At 52.3% G+C, this 14,389-nt stretch overlaps 1 pseudogene across 1 annotated transcript in view; it reads right to left on the bottom strand.

Annotated features, from left to right (window-relative positions):
- The window catches only part of LOC309685553 (sentrin-specific protease 2-like), a 53,957-nt pseudogene extending 39,926 nt beyond the window's left edge, over positions 1-14,031 (bottom strand). The window contains exon 1 of the transcript in view: positions 13,936-14,031. The product of the transcript in view is annotated as a sentrin-specific protease 2-like (transcript). The remainder of the gene's footprint in view (positions 1-13,935) is intronic.
- Between the last annotated feature and the right edge of the window lie 358 nt (positions 14,032-14,389).

The raw sequence follows: 14,389 nt of genomic DNA, 5'->3' as shown, positions 1-14,389 counted from the left end.
AGTATGAACTGACATTAGACTTTGAAGGAGATTTTTTTAAAGCACTGTTAAACACTACCAAAAATCAGATAGGGATTAAGTCCGTAAACATAAAAGGAGAATCCTAGTGACTTAGCAACCTGGCTATAAATTAACTCCTTTAGCATGTGAAGAAACTCAGGTAAGCTGTTTCAAGGCTGTCAGCATTTAGTCAATGTTTTCACAGATGCACTTTTTCTATTTGTATTCCTCCATCTCTCTACTGATAGTCCTTTCTTTAAGAAAAAAATACCTCTCCAGAGATGCTGGAGTACACCGTTAGTTCCCTGAGACAAAGGCGATCCCTGAGACAAAGGCAGTTTCATCTTATTTAGGAATGCAACATCTTGTGCACAGCCCAAACGATAATCTCAGATTTCAGGAAAAAAATATAGTTGCTTCATAATATTGCTTCATTTTATGGAAAGAGCATGGCTTTTCTAAATAAAGGGGGGCTGCTTATGAGTGTTATACCTACATTTCTCTCTATTTAGATAAGTTTTTACAAATATGCAGAAAACTCTTGCAGAAGAAATGGGGTTTGAATGGCTAATGTAGAAAGAGAGAGAGAGATTTTTGTTCTGAAAACAGAAGTGCTCTCCATTTGAGTAACGCGTTTCCTAGTGGCAAGAAACTTGTGACCAGCAGAAGGGTTCTCACCTTTATGTTGCATAGAAAGCAATCTTTTATCTTTTTATCTACACGCACTTTCACCACTGTTAGAGCCATGCGATCAGAATTAGAATCAGTTTACCATGATGGTCCGGCTGTTTCCCCCCAGAGCGGACTGCAGGAGTTTCGTCAGGACCGAGTCCTTGTATGGGATATGCAGCACTTTCTTTCCTGGAGCAACCTCAGCCAGAGCACTAAGGGAAAGAAAGTCAAAATATGGGAACAGTAAAGCATAACCATCAAAAGCAAATTAACGGGGGAGAAACTACCAGATTCTAAACTTCAGTACATTCCTGCTTATTTCATGCTTATGTTCATTCTTCAGTATATGAGTGCTTATGTACATCTCAGGCTTTATTCACTTAAGTAACTTTATTAGCCACGCAGCAAGTTGGTCTCTGTCGCAATCCCCAGCACTTCCCGCTGGATTAGGCTTTGGGAAACAATTCCAGGGTCCCCAGCCACGAGTAAGGAACGAGCCGTTACTAACTGGCGAATCAGTAGAAACAGCAGCCCCAGTCATGAGGAGAAAGTCTCATTTTTCAGTCATGGATTTTCACGGGGTTTGTTTTCAGGCCACCCAAACAGGGCGCGCTTTTAGAGCCATCAGCAATTAAATTCTCTGTCCCCTCCAGAAAAGCCTTTTCCTAAAGGCTCTCTCCTTCCAAGGGCAGACCCACAAAAAGAAGCCCACACTGCTTAATCCATTTCACAGAGAATTTCAAATGCAAACAACAATTAAACAGGACGTCTTTTCCCCGCTTCAGGGAAAGCCAGTAATATAGACCTTGGCAACAGATTTAGCAAATCTATCATTGTAATGCCTTTGCATTGCCCATTTCCACCTGGAGAGCAGGCTGAAAGGACTCTCATAAAAAAAAAACCAAACCAACCACAAAACATATTCCTGTCTAGAGGGTAATTTTATGAAACGATTTGAACACCTTAACGATTTGAACATCTTTTTACAGGTACAAGGCAACAAGAAACATTCTCGAGGTGAAAAAAAAGAAAACAACACCTATTCACCTCTTTACCCCAAAGATCTTTTCACCACATGGATTCCACCACCAATACACAGCTGCTAAATATCCCCGGCTGCTGACGATCCGTAAGAAACCCTTCAAAATACAAGAAAACGCCGAGCCCGGCGCGCTGACGGTGCTGCCAGGGCTGTGAGTCAGAGCTGGACAGAGTTGCAGCCCCTGAGGTTGAAACCAGACCCACGTTTAGGCACAACCCAGGGTTTTAAGCCTCGCTACAAACCAGACCCCCGCTTTTCAAGAAAAACAGGGAGATTCACCTCAAAATAAACCACGTTCTCGATGCCAAAGGGGCGCTGGTCCATGGCCGCCACCGCCCTTCGGGCCAGTTCCATGGGGCTTCGCTTGACCTGGAGCAGAACTCGAGGGCGAGAGGACAACAAGCCCCCTACACAAAATCTAAAGAAAAGGAAAAGTTCAATAAGAGTTGCTGTTACTCACCCACCAAAGCCTACCCACTACAACTGGCCCTTTCACAACCAGGCCTGATCGCAGAAGAAAACTGAAATATCCCAATTCCCGGTTCAAACACAAGGCGTGGAGCTGCCCAGACCCCACGTGTGGGCTGGGCAGACGGGGGGCTCTTCTTCTCAAAACCTGCAGGAAGAGAAAGGGCAGGAGTGTTTTCCCAGCCCTGGAAGAGGCTGTGGGGAGAAGGTGGGAGGGAGGAAAAGGCTGCCCAGGAGTGGAGTCGGGGGAAGGAGAGGGCTCCATCCATAGGGGAAACGCCGTTCCTGGCCACACAGGAGGCTGCGGGACCACCCTGGGGATGGATTTGGGGGCTCTCCCTGAGGGAAACCCCATTCCCGGCCACACAAGAGGCTGTGGGGACACCCCGGGAATAGGTTTGGAGACTCTCCCTGAAGGAAACCCCATTCCCGGACACACAGGAGGCTTTGGGGCCGCCCGGGGGACAGATTTGGGGGCTCTCCCTGAGGGAAACACTGCTCCCAGCCATGCAGGAGGCTGTAGGGCAACGACAGAGATGGATTTGGGGCCTCTCCCTGAGGGAAACCCCATTCCCAACCACGCAGGAGGCTGTGGGGACACCCTGGGAACGGGTTTGGAGACTCTCCCCGAGGGAACCGCTGCTTCCAGCCTCACAGGAGGCTGTGGGGTCGCCCGGGGGACAGATTTGGGGGCTCTCCCTGAGGAGAGCCTGTGGGGAGGAGGGAGGTGGGGGCCGCCCCAGGGCCGGGGCCACTCCTGGAAGGGGAGGGGGGGATCTCCAGCCGCCAACGCGGGGCTGCCCGAAGCCTGAGGAGATGAAAAGAAGAGGAGAAAAGCCAAGAGTTCCCTCACCGCCATCGCCTCTCACAGCCCCAGCCCTCCCCGCCGCGCCTCATGGCGGCTGTGTGCGGTGTCACCTGAGCGGGGGGCGGCGGCTGTGGCAGGAAAAGGCGGGAGGGGAAAGGAAGGGAAGGGCGGCGCCATTTTGAATGGGAGGAGAGGGGAAGGGGGGGCGAGAGATGGGGGGGGGGGGTGGGAGCGAGGGTGTGAGGGGAGTAGGTGTTGTGTGAGGGGGGAGTGAGGGGGGAATGGGTTTTCGGGAGAGGGAGGTTTGCAGGGCTGTGAGGTGTCTGTGAGAGAGGAGGCCCCGGAGGAAAGTGAGTGGAAAGGGCTGTGTGTGGAAAGAAAAGCTTTAAGGACAGGCCGGGCTGGGGAAAGGTGGTGGGCCCTGAGGGAGGGCTTGGGGACCGGGGCCGGAAGCGTGGGTTTGGGGCAAAACTCTGGGAAATAAAATGCAGGACAGGGCCAATCTGAGTATACAGTTTTCGCGAAGCTTCAAGGAAAAGGTGACCGAACGCGCCTCTTGTCCTTTTGAGAGCTGGTTTTGTCTAAGTTATTCATGCGAGTGGATTTTTTCCACATGGGATGGGAACTTTCGCTTCCCGGGATAGCTGATGCCCCTGGATAACCACTGCCCGCGAAGCACTGCGAAACCCCGTGATCAAAAATGAGAACAAAGGCCGGGTTTTGCCTCTCAGAAGGATCTCTAAGCCCCATCTCCAAGCTATTTTCAGTACCTTTCTGGTTGTTTTCTTCCCCCCCCATCCCCGTGATGTCCGTCGGAGGGGCTGGCGGAGCTCTGCAGGCGGATGTCCGGCTCATTTTGGGGAGGGCTGGGCTGGTTTCGGGGGGTCCCGGCTCATTTTGGGGAGGGCTGGGATGGTTTCGGCCTCGCATTGCCCGACGCGGAGAGAAACTGTGGTGCGGGGCTCGTTCTCCTCGGCGCGGCCCCGCCCCCTCGCTCGCGTTTGCCGCGGCGACGCAGGGGGGCGTGGCCCGGGTTTTCGCCTCGGCACATGCGCGGGTGGGCGGACGTGAGGGGGGGCACTTCCGGTGTACGGCGTCGGGCGGGAGCTGCGACGGTCGGTACCGGGGGAGACGGGGGGACCGGAGCCGGGGAGGGCGGGAGCGGGCGGGCGGGGTGGCGGCGCGAAGGTGTGCAGGGCCAGTTCGGGGGGTTTGTGGGGTGGCGGGACCGGGCTGGGGGGCTCGGGGGGCGGTCTGGGCCTGTTTGGGGGGGGCAGAGCCGAGTGGGGGGTCCCCGGGGGAAACAGAGCCGATTCAGGCCCCCCCGTCCCCCGCTGCCGCCACCTCACCCCCCGCTCGCTCCCCGCAGGTGGCGGCAGCCCCGGCCGCAGCGCAGGGTGCCCGGGGCCGGCCTGGCGGGGCGCTTGGCTCCGCTCTGGGCTCCGCTCTCAGCCCCCCCCCGCCCCCGGCAGGTCAGCCCGGCCGTGCCCCCTTCGCCCGCCTCCAGCCCACGGCCGAGTCCCCCCAGGTACCCCCGAGATGGGTCGGGGGGTTTCAGCGCTGGGCCCCCTGAAGTGGGGGTGGGTGGTGGGCACGGGCATTGCTGGGAGCCCGTGGGCAGCCCTGGGACCCCCTTAAAGCCCACGGAGACCCGCGGGGCCCCCTTATCTCCCCCGGAGCCGACGGGGAGCCGTAGCTGTGGAGTCAGCTTAAGGAGTCTGCCCTAAGGACTGCTGCTTTTTGGAGCGTTGGGGGAGGGGGAGGGTTGTCTGTGGGGAGTGGAGGTGTGTGGGAGGAGTCCCGTGTCTTGAGGGAGGTTTGGGGATGTTGAGCAGATTTGGGGGAGTGGGGGAGGGGTCCCCTCACTCGGAACCCCCTGGTTCTTCTAAACTGTGGGAGGCAGCGGGCGTAGGGGGAAGGCAGTAGAGTGGGTTGCTGTGTTTCAGTCCTTGGTTGAGAGTCAGCGACTCTGCTCCCTTGCTGCTCAGCAGACTATTAGCTCCGTGGGGCTGTTTCTCCAGGCAGGCTACGACTACAGAAACGGACCGACTTCCTCAGAAGAGTTGTTAGCGGTGACGTCTCCTGTGAATGTACTGCCTGACGTTGGATAGACCTGGCACCACGCAGCAGCTCAGAGCCCCACAGCGTATGCTGCCATGCTCATTTGGCTCCATCAAATCCTCCGACCTGAGAATACCAAAGGTACGGAGTTGAAACGGGCCCTTCCTCACCCGCTGAGTCAGTTGAACCTTTTTGTGCCCAAGTTGGCTGGGGACTGCTCCTGCCTCGCCGCCTTCAGGCGGAGCATGGCTGTGAGCAGGGGAGCTCAACGCACAGTGCTTGCTGATTGCACCTGCTCCCTCGGGGGAGCACCCGCAGCGGTGGGATGGGAGGAGGGAGGACAGCACGAGGGCTAGAGAGAAACATTTTATTTCTTTAACGTTTCACATAGGGGGTACCCCACAGGGGTTCCTGGCCCCACACCCCACAGTCGCTCAGTATTCGGGGCACTGTTGGTCTTCTGGGCCTGGCGCTGTCACCACTTGCAGGGTTGGCAGAAGCAGACACGGCTAGTGGCATCTCCACCAGCCCTTCAGGTAGCCCCACAGCCAGGCGCAGCCCTGCCGTGGGCATCTTCCTGCCCTGCACAGCCCTGGGTCTGCCTGGCCACACTCCCTGCCCGTGGTCTTGCAGGACTCCTCCCTCTTTGCCTTCAAGGCCTGGAAAGCGCAGGTGATCTCCCGCACCACCTTGTCCATGTCCATGGCTGGGGGCCTTCCGGGGGACAGTTGCTCGTCCGTGGGCCTCTGTGTCCTGTCCATCCCCTGCTGGGGAACCCACTCTTTCTCGGTCCCTGCTGGCAGCTCCTGTGGAGGCTCCTGGCTGAGGACCAGCCCCAGTTTCCCCACTGCCCCACCAGCAGCCATGGGAGAGCGGGGGTGTCCCGAGTGTGTGAGCACCACTGGCTCTGTTGCTGCACTGGGCCAGGGCTCCAGGAAGTGGTAGAGGGAGCTCTGGGAAGAGGAGCTGCTCCTCAACAGGCTGCTGCAGTCCTCCGAGTTGGCCAGCGAGCACAGGCTGCAGGGGCTCTTGCGGTGGCCCTCGGGGGGCCCAGGAGCCCGGGGGTTGCCTGGACCAGAAGGAGCTGTCCCCACTGATAGGACCTATAGGCGGGAGAGGAGGGCAGGGGGACCTGTGGGCTTGGGGGGGACAGGGGGTAGAGAGAGGCATCTCTGCTCGGATGGTATATGGTTGGCAGGGAGCCCAGTGGGTCTTGCGGGGCCCGGTGCTCCCTCCTCGCTGCCTCCTCGGTTGCCCTGCAGAGGAGGAGAGAGAAGAAACCCGCTGCACCCCGTCTCCTCCGCTGGAGCCTGCGGGCAGCACCCCCTCCTCAGCAGGCGGGCAGGGCTGCCCAGCACAGGCAGGGCAGGGCACGGGCTGAGGGTCTGGGGCAGGATCTGGGGGTCTCCCCCACACTCCCTGCTTCTCCTGCATCGACTTGAGCTCCCATCCTTCATCTGCTAGTCAAGAAGCTGCTGAGGGAGGGGACGGAGTGAGCGGCCGGCAGCCCCCGGCACAGCCCTGGCTCAGGGCTGCCGTGGGGTGTGGGCTGTATGCATGGTGCTCGGTGCCAGGGCCACTCACCGCTTTGCTCCTCTGGGCGTGCTCTCGTGTCCGTCGTCCCTTGCTTTGGCTTCTTCCAGTCCCTCTGCAGGACCCCGGGAGCTGGGTGAGATGGGAGCAGCTCCCAGCCCCGCGCCGCAGCCCCCCACCCCTCCCCACGCTGCGGCACAGTGCGGTGCAGCAGTCGCCTACCTGGAGCCGCTTGGTCCGTAGCACAGAAGAGACCGCGCTGAGCCCCATCAAAAGCATCACGAGCGGAGCCAGGTGAGCTGTGGGGGGGACGTTGGAGTCCCTCCTGGCACCAGCTGCGGTGCAGCCACGCAACCCTGGGGTGCCCCCCATGGGAAATGTTAAAGAAATAAAATGTTGGTCTCTATCCCTGGTGCTGTGGTTCCTCCTCCCATCCCGCGGCTGGGGCTGTGCCCCCGTCAGTGCCCGACCCAGTGGGACAGGCTGGCACTGCTGGCACCCACCAACCTGGGGGGGTGGTGGTGTCGGGGGAGCTGGGTGGGCTGGAGAAAGGGAGGAAGCACCTCTTGAAACCATCTCGGCCCTCCCCAGCCACAAAACCCTCCCCAGAGGCACCAGAGGGACCCCCAGATCCTTGAAGGGCTGCCCCAGACTCCCTCCGGCCTGTAAGAGTCCCCCCCAGGACCCCATAAGGGCAGCCCAGGACCCCTTACGGACACCCCAGTGGCGTCCCAAATCTGGGTTCTTTACCTGCTGGGCAAGCCAGTAACACACTGTGTGGGAGCAGCCAGCCAAGCCGGTTTCAGAGCACAAGAGGTGAGAGGCAGGGAGCTGCCATCCCACTCAGCTCCATCTCCGCCGTGCCTTGGCTGTGCAGAGAGAACTTGGGGGCATCTGCAAAACAGCTCAGCCCGGGCTTATCTCAAGATGGCACAGAACAACCAAAACCAAATGGCCCTTAACAAACAAAATGCCCCGAGTCCCATCCCACCACTCTTCCCGTGAGGTTGAGCGCCGGACATCACAAATTGGCAACAGAGACTTCGCTATGGCACCACCAGAGGGAAATATCCCAGACAGTGTAATCCACTCGGGCATAATCCTGCACCCTCACCGAGTCAGGAAATATAAACCGCAGGGTCTGGGGAGACAAATGGGGAATCCTCCAAGCATACAGCTGGCCCCTAGGAGATCCGTCCCCCCCCATCCAGGACGCTCTACAGGGTAACTTCCCCGGGATGGAGCGACCTCACCTGAGAGAGAGAGGGTAAGTGACTAAGAAACATCTGTACGGTATATGCCATGCGATTGAGTTTGTGACTGGTGCACTCTTCTAAGGCATTAATATCTAGCGCCCTTGTGGTTTGTGTTGCTACTTGTCGGGGGCATTTGTAGCTCGCAATAGTGGATCCCGCTAATTTCTTTTAAATTGCAATAGTGTAATCGCCATCGCACACACAGAACTTGCAATAGTGACGTATTGGACCCGTGAGCGAAGTCCAAAGAAATAGTTAATTTGAACCTCTCAGTGAAGCCCCTTTTCCCGTTTTGTCACACTCCCCGAGCCACTGGGTAAAGCGACACCTGGCAAAAAACCCACCACCACCCCAAAAAAAACCCCACACCACATCCCCCACTCCCCACCCACCCCTTCTCCCCCCATCACAGCCATGGGTCAAACTCCCACCACCACCCCCCCAATCTCAGCTCGGCCGTGACCCCCCCGAGACACTGGAACGAAAGCAGCGGAGAGCGAGCTCAGGCTCGTGTGAGCTGGAGAGATTTCTCTTTGTTTTTTGATGTTGTCGTTGGGTGGGTTTTGGTTGGTTTTTTTCACAGAACACTTTGCAGTGTGGTGTCGCAGCCCCCAGGGCCGGCGCTGGCACCGCCACCTCACCCCCGGCTCTCGTCCCTCTTGCCCGATGGCTTTCACCACTTTCCTTGCTTGGTTTAGTTGTTTTTTTTTTCCTTTTTACCTTTCTTTTTTTATATTTGGGGTTTTTGTTTCCTTTTCCTTTTTTTTTTCTCTTCCCTCCCCTTTTTTCATTTTCCCTTTTTTCTTTTCCCCCCTTTTTTCTTCCCCCCCTTTTATCTCCTTTTTCTCTTTGTTTTTCTTTCCCCTCTTTTTTTTTCTCCCGACATTTTTTTCTTTTGGTTTTTTTCTTTTTCTCTTTTCAAACATCTCTCAAGCTTTCTCCGAAGGAACAGCCCCTGGCTCTCAGCCAGCGGAAGGAGACTATGGAAGAGCTCTGGCACCCGTGGGATTGCCTTCCTTCTCCTGCCTCGCACTCAGTAAGAGTGTGTTTTCCAGCTCTTTTTTTTTTTATTAAGAAAATAAACAAAAATAATGCTCCAGCTATCAGTTTTACAAGGCATAGAAAATCTCTAAAAGGGAAACAGAAGCGCAATGTGCTGAGGTATGAAAACCTGAGGTAGTTTTTGTGTATGGATGTGTGTGTGTCATTTGGGGTTGAGGGTTGTGTGTGTTTTATTTTTGAAATTAAAAAAAAATAATAATTTTGCTAGTGTTTTGTTTTTTTTTTCCCCCAGCCCTGGGCTGACAACCTCTTGGAAATCTGTTTTCCCCCCCTGCCCCTCTTTTCCCACCTTCTCTCCTTGCAACCGGGATCTTTCCCCAAAGCGTTTACGGCCGAGCACGGCCTTTCTTTAACCTCTAGAAAAGCCGGCTTGTGCTAAAAAAACAAACATCCCCCTCCCGCCCCCACCCCCTCTGAAATGAAATAAATAAATAAATGAATAAAATCCTTACAAAACTTAAAAATCGCCGTTAGTGTTGTTATCGTTACATTAATTCTAAAAACTGATGAGCCGCTGCGCTGTGTGCCGCAGCCCAACCTCCCCCCCTCAGCGCTGGGTGAGCTCCTCTGGCCATGCCTGGGATGAAAAACCGGTGGCTTTTAGGAAATAAAAAATAAAAAATTAAAAAAAAAAAGAATAATAAAACCTCTCTTTCTCTCTCTCTCTGCCTGTGTTAGTCCAACTGAAGGGATAGCGTCGGGAGGTGAGGGAGGAGGAAGGGGGAGGCTGTGGGATGGAGAGAGCCCTCCCCGTACCCCTCGGCTGTGCATCCTCGCAGCGCTGCGGGGAATGGGGGGGGGGTGTTTGGGGGGGTCTTTGGTTTGCACAGGGTGGCCGTGGTGGGGGCTCAGCCCCATCCTTACAGTGCTGGGGAGCACGGGGCTACCGGGCGCAGAGTCCCTCCCCCAGTGCGGTGCTTTGGTGCGTTGAGGTGTTAGATGGGGTGGCACAGCCCCTGCCCGCCCCGGGAGGGGGGACACCACCTCTCCGGTGGCACTGGGTGGGTGGTTGGGAGGGAGGGAGCAGAGCTCTGGGAGCCATGGAGAAAGGTGTGGGGGTGTCCCTCATCGTGGCAGCCCCCAGCAGCCCTACCCCGCCACCCGGCCACCCCAAGGGACACCCAAGCCCCATCTTGGTCCTCTCCCCGTTGGGTGATGCCCTTCCACCCACCCCGGAGGTGCTCTCCTCTCCTGCAGGGGGGACGCCCAGTGCTCGCCTGGCTAGAGAAGCACCGGGGGGGTTGATTAGGGGGCATCTGAGCTTCCCGTTACAAGGGCGTAATTAGTGCACCATTAATAATGACTTTGGCTTTGCTAACCAACTGCGGCGAGGCCCCCACCCCGCTTTAGCACAGGCTTCCTGATGCCAACGCCTCCCCGAGCCACTGGGTAAAGCGACACCTGGCAAAAAACCACCACCACCCCAAAAAAAAAACCCACACCACATCCCCCACTCCCCACCCACCCCTTCTCCCCCCATCACAGACATGGGGCAAACTCCCACCACCACCACCCCCAATCTCAGCTCGGCCGTGACCCCCCCGAGACACTGGAACGAGAGCAGCGGAGAGCAGCTCAGGCTCGTGTGAGCTGGAGAGATTTCTCTTTGTTTTTTGATGTTGTCGTTGGGTGGGATTTGGTTGGTTGTTTTTCACAGAACACTTTGCAGTAGAGGACAAAAACGTGGTGTCGCAGCCCCCGGGGCCGGCGCTGGCACCGCCACCTCCCCCCACCTCCCCCCACCTCCCCCCTCCCCCGGCTCCTGTCCCTCCTCCTGCCCGAGGGATGTTCCCACTTTCCTTCCTTGGTTTGTTTGTTTTTTTCCTTTCTACCTTTCTTTTTTAATATGTGGGTGTGAGAAACGCGCTCACTGTATTGAATTTTAGTCCGGGGCAAATTCGGTGGAGCAAAGAATATTTATTGCAGCACTGGGAGTTACACAGGGGGTTTCTCCTCCTGTGCCTCATTTTTTCCTTCACAAACACTTGTTTTTATTTTGTATTCCTTATACTTATTCATGTTTCTTCTTGGAACATAATTTGCATAATCAATGAGTTTTTGGAACGCAACCCACCCCCAAATACATAAACAATGAGTTCTGGGAATGCCACCCACCCCCAAATACATAGTCAATGAGTTCTGGGAATGCAACATGCCCCCCTCCCAGGCGGCATGCTTCCTCCAGGGTCTTCCTGATAGTCCATGGAGGGAGGGCCAAAGTCTTTATCACCATGTCCTTCTTGTGGCTTCTTCACTCCTTACACTTCTGTGGTTATCTTAGCTAACTACACCACCCTTTGTTCTGCAAATTTTCGGTAGTTCTAACTGTTGCTTTCGTCTGATATCCTATTTAAAACTATCCCTCTTCCAAACGCATAGCAAGCACACACCCATCTTAGCTGAAGCCATAGCGAGCACACATTCATTTTTAGCTGAAGCAAAATTTTTGCCAAATTACTTATTACAATTCCACCCTTTTTCTTTTTATCATCTAATTTTGCTGAAGCGTTTTACATTTATCTCGCAGGATTCTTCTATTTTAGCAAGAATTTGAGTGGCTTCTTCGAGGTTTTCTTCTTTCTTGGTTTTTCTCAAGATCATGATTTTCTGAGGAGTGGCTGCCACTTGCAGTCTTTGGACTATACTGTGAATTAATCTTATGAAACAGGATAGTTAAACAAGGCAGAAATAATAAACTTTCAAAAGGCACACAGCAGAATCAGTCTTAATTTCTTCCACCAAGCTATTTTCAGTAATTCATTTCACCAACTGGCATTTACCATTGAATTTAGAATGCCCAGTTTTTACATATCCAGAACAACTCACCCGGTGCCTGCTAAAACTCTTTCATTGTATCTTCTACATTTTCTTAATATTGTGAGCTGTTTTTCATTCCTGAGAATGGATTCATACCCTCCTTCTTACGTTTAAAGAGACTACTTTTTGGTACCCGGGTGTCGTGGTTTAGGCCAAAATCTGCTACTGGGACCTGGCGGACCTCAGATGGGACTGACAGAATGTTTTCATTAATTAAGAAACGAAGTTACTGAACAAAATTGGTTCTGTTTTACCTCAAACCAGGACACCAGGTACAATTTTTGGTTTCGTTTTGAAACGTTAGGTATGACTTTGGTTTTCAAGGTAACCAAGTTCGGGTGAAATTTGAATCTATTTTTAAGACTTTATTTTTTACTTGGGGTCTCCCCCATTCGATTTGAAAAGTTCCCCCCCTCCCAAGTCAAACAGACTTTTCCAATTACTGTGGAACTTATCACCCACTTGTTAGGCCTCCTTTTTTTTTTTCCCTTTTTTTTTTCTTCATGGTGAGGGTATAATTCTATTTCAGGATTTCAATCGGACTTAAACTTGCACTTCTCCACAGCCACTCTTCAGTCATTAAAGGTCCCCCCACAGACTCAGCAGTCAGTCACATTTCATTCTTTAGCTATGTCTGTTGCTAGATTTAAAAACAAGTTTTGTCCAAGAGTGGGGAATCCTAACTCTTTTTGTAACTGTTTTTGCAGCTTCTTGGTATATGCTCTTGTTTTGTACTTTTAATTTTTTTTTCTTCTCTGTTTTGTGACCTTTGTCACGCTCTTCACTAGTTCTTCCTTCACCATATCTTGTACTTCCTCTTTGTCTGGAATATCCCAGTGACCTGCCTTAGTGAAGCAGAGCCTCTTTTTTTTTTCCTTTTAGGACACCTTACTTTTAATCTTGTTCCACCTATTCCTAAATTCTGTCCAACTCAATATTCTTGTCCGCCGTATTTGCACACTTTTAAACTCTCACCGGTATAACATTGGTGATTGATATGTGTGTGCACAGTCATAGTATAAAAGGACTATCTACCCCAGGAGACCGTCTGAGAGCACTTCTGGCATTCGTCACCAGATACTAGAGATACCACTAGTGATAATACCACTAGAAGTGGAGGTCCAGCATGGTTTATACTCCTACCTCTCGTGCCTATTGGGGTGCCTCCAACAGCCGAGAAATAGTTCTTCTTGGCAGCGAGTACAGAGGCCAACCTGGTCTTGCCCTCCATCCTCTTTAGTTCGGTATCTCTGATTCTTGTGGCACAGTAGGGTTTTTTTCTTCGGTCCTGGAACTCATATTGGAGTTGATATTTTAAGGATCTATAAACATTCTGGTTGGGTCGGTCCACATTACGTAATTTTCTGTGGATTCTGCAACAATAATATCTAATCTACTTACACTTATCTATTGGGGTATACTCACATCAGATCCACTAAAGATCGAAGACTTGGGAGAGGTACTGCTCCTGTCTGCCACGGGGACCTAAAATGACCTTATTACAATTATTACACTTAAACTGTATATACACGCAACAATTACAATCACAGCAAAGTAGGGTCAAAGGGGTTGGATGCCACTCTAGTCTGAAGGCACTTTCAAGGCTTTTGCTGTCTCTTGCTCTCATGCAGCAGTACTGACTCTTATGCATCTTCTGAAAGCTCTCCAGGGCTTTTTCCTGTCAAAGCAAAAACACCAGACTTCCTTCTCATGGTTAATTTCCATATGCATACTTTGAATCTGTATAGATAATGCCTTCTTTTCTCTGGAGATAATCTAAAGCTCTCTTCAGAGTGTATAGTTCACAACTCTGGGTTGACTAATTCGCTGTTAATCCTTCTTCAATTACTGCTTTTTTTTTTCCCTTATTGATGACGACATAACTACTTGCTCTCTTTCCATCTATACATCAGGAGGAATCATCTATAAAAAATTTTTTGGATATTTTTGTTGTTGTTGTTGTTTTTGTTTTATATATATATATAGGGCATCAGTGTGTTTATTAGGTCTCCTCTTATCCTGGTTTGGTAATTTATAAAGTCTAAACAATCATGTTCCATCTCCCCACTTGTCTGTCTATACAAGAATTGTGAAGGATTCGTGTTTCCATCTACTACGAGGGTAAAATCATTCCTTTCTATTAAAATGGTTTCGTACTTCACAATTCTGGAATCTGTTAACCACCGGCCAGAATTCTGAGATAAGATAGTTCTCACAGTGTGGGGGGTATATGTACGATTAGGGTTCTTCTGGAAGTTAATTTTCAGCTCTCTTCTACTAATATCGCTGTGGCCGCCACTGCCTGTATGCATGTGGGCCACCCCCGACATACTGGGTCTATTAATTTTGAATAGATATGTCACCGGTTTTCTTTCTCCGACGCATTCCTGCATTATGACTCCATGCGCTATCCATTCTTCTGCGTTTACAAAAAGGTGAAATGTTTTTTATAGGGAGGGGAGGGCTAAACCCGGGGCTTTTATTAGCTTCTGCTTTAATTCTTTAAATTGCTCTTGTTCTTCTTCTGTCCACTTTATTGGACCTTCTTTTACTAGTTTGTCATACTAAAATTTTACTAATTGAGTGTATCCTTTAACCCATAATTTACAGTACTCTAGTAACCTTAAAATCTTCTTTATTTCTCATTTCATTCTTGGGACACTTAATGCT

This window comes from Vanellus vanellus, assembly GCF_965231255.1.
Source record: "Vanellus vanellus genome assembly, contig: HAP1_SCAFFOLD_47, whole genome shotgun sequence".
NCBI classification, from domain to species: Eukaryota; Metazoa; Chordata; class Aves; order Charadriiformes; family Charadriidae; genus Vanellus; species Vanellus vanellus.
This window is presented reverse-complemented; position numbering and strand designations above follow the sequence as displayed.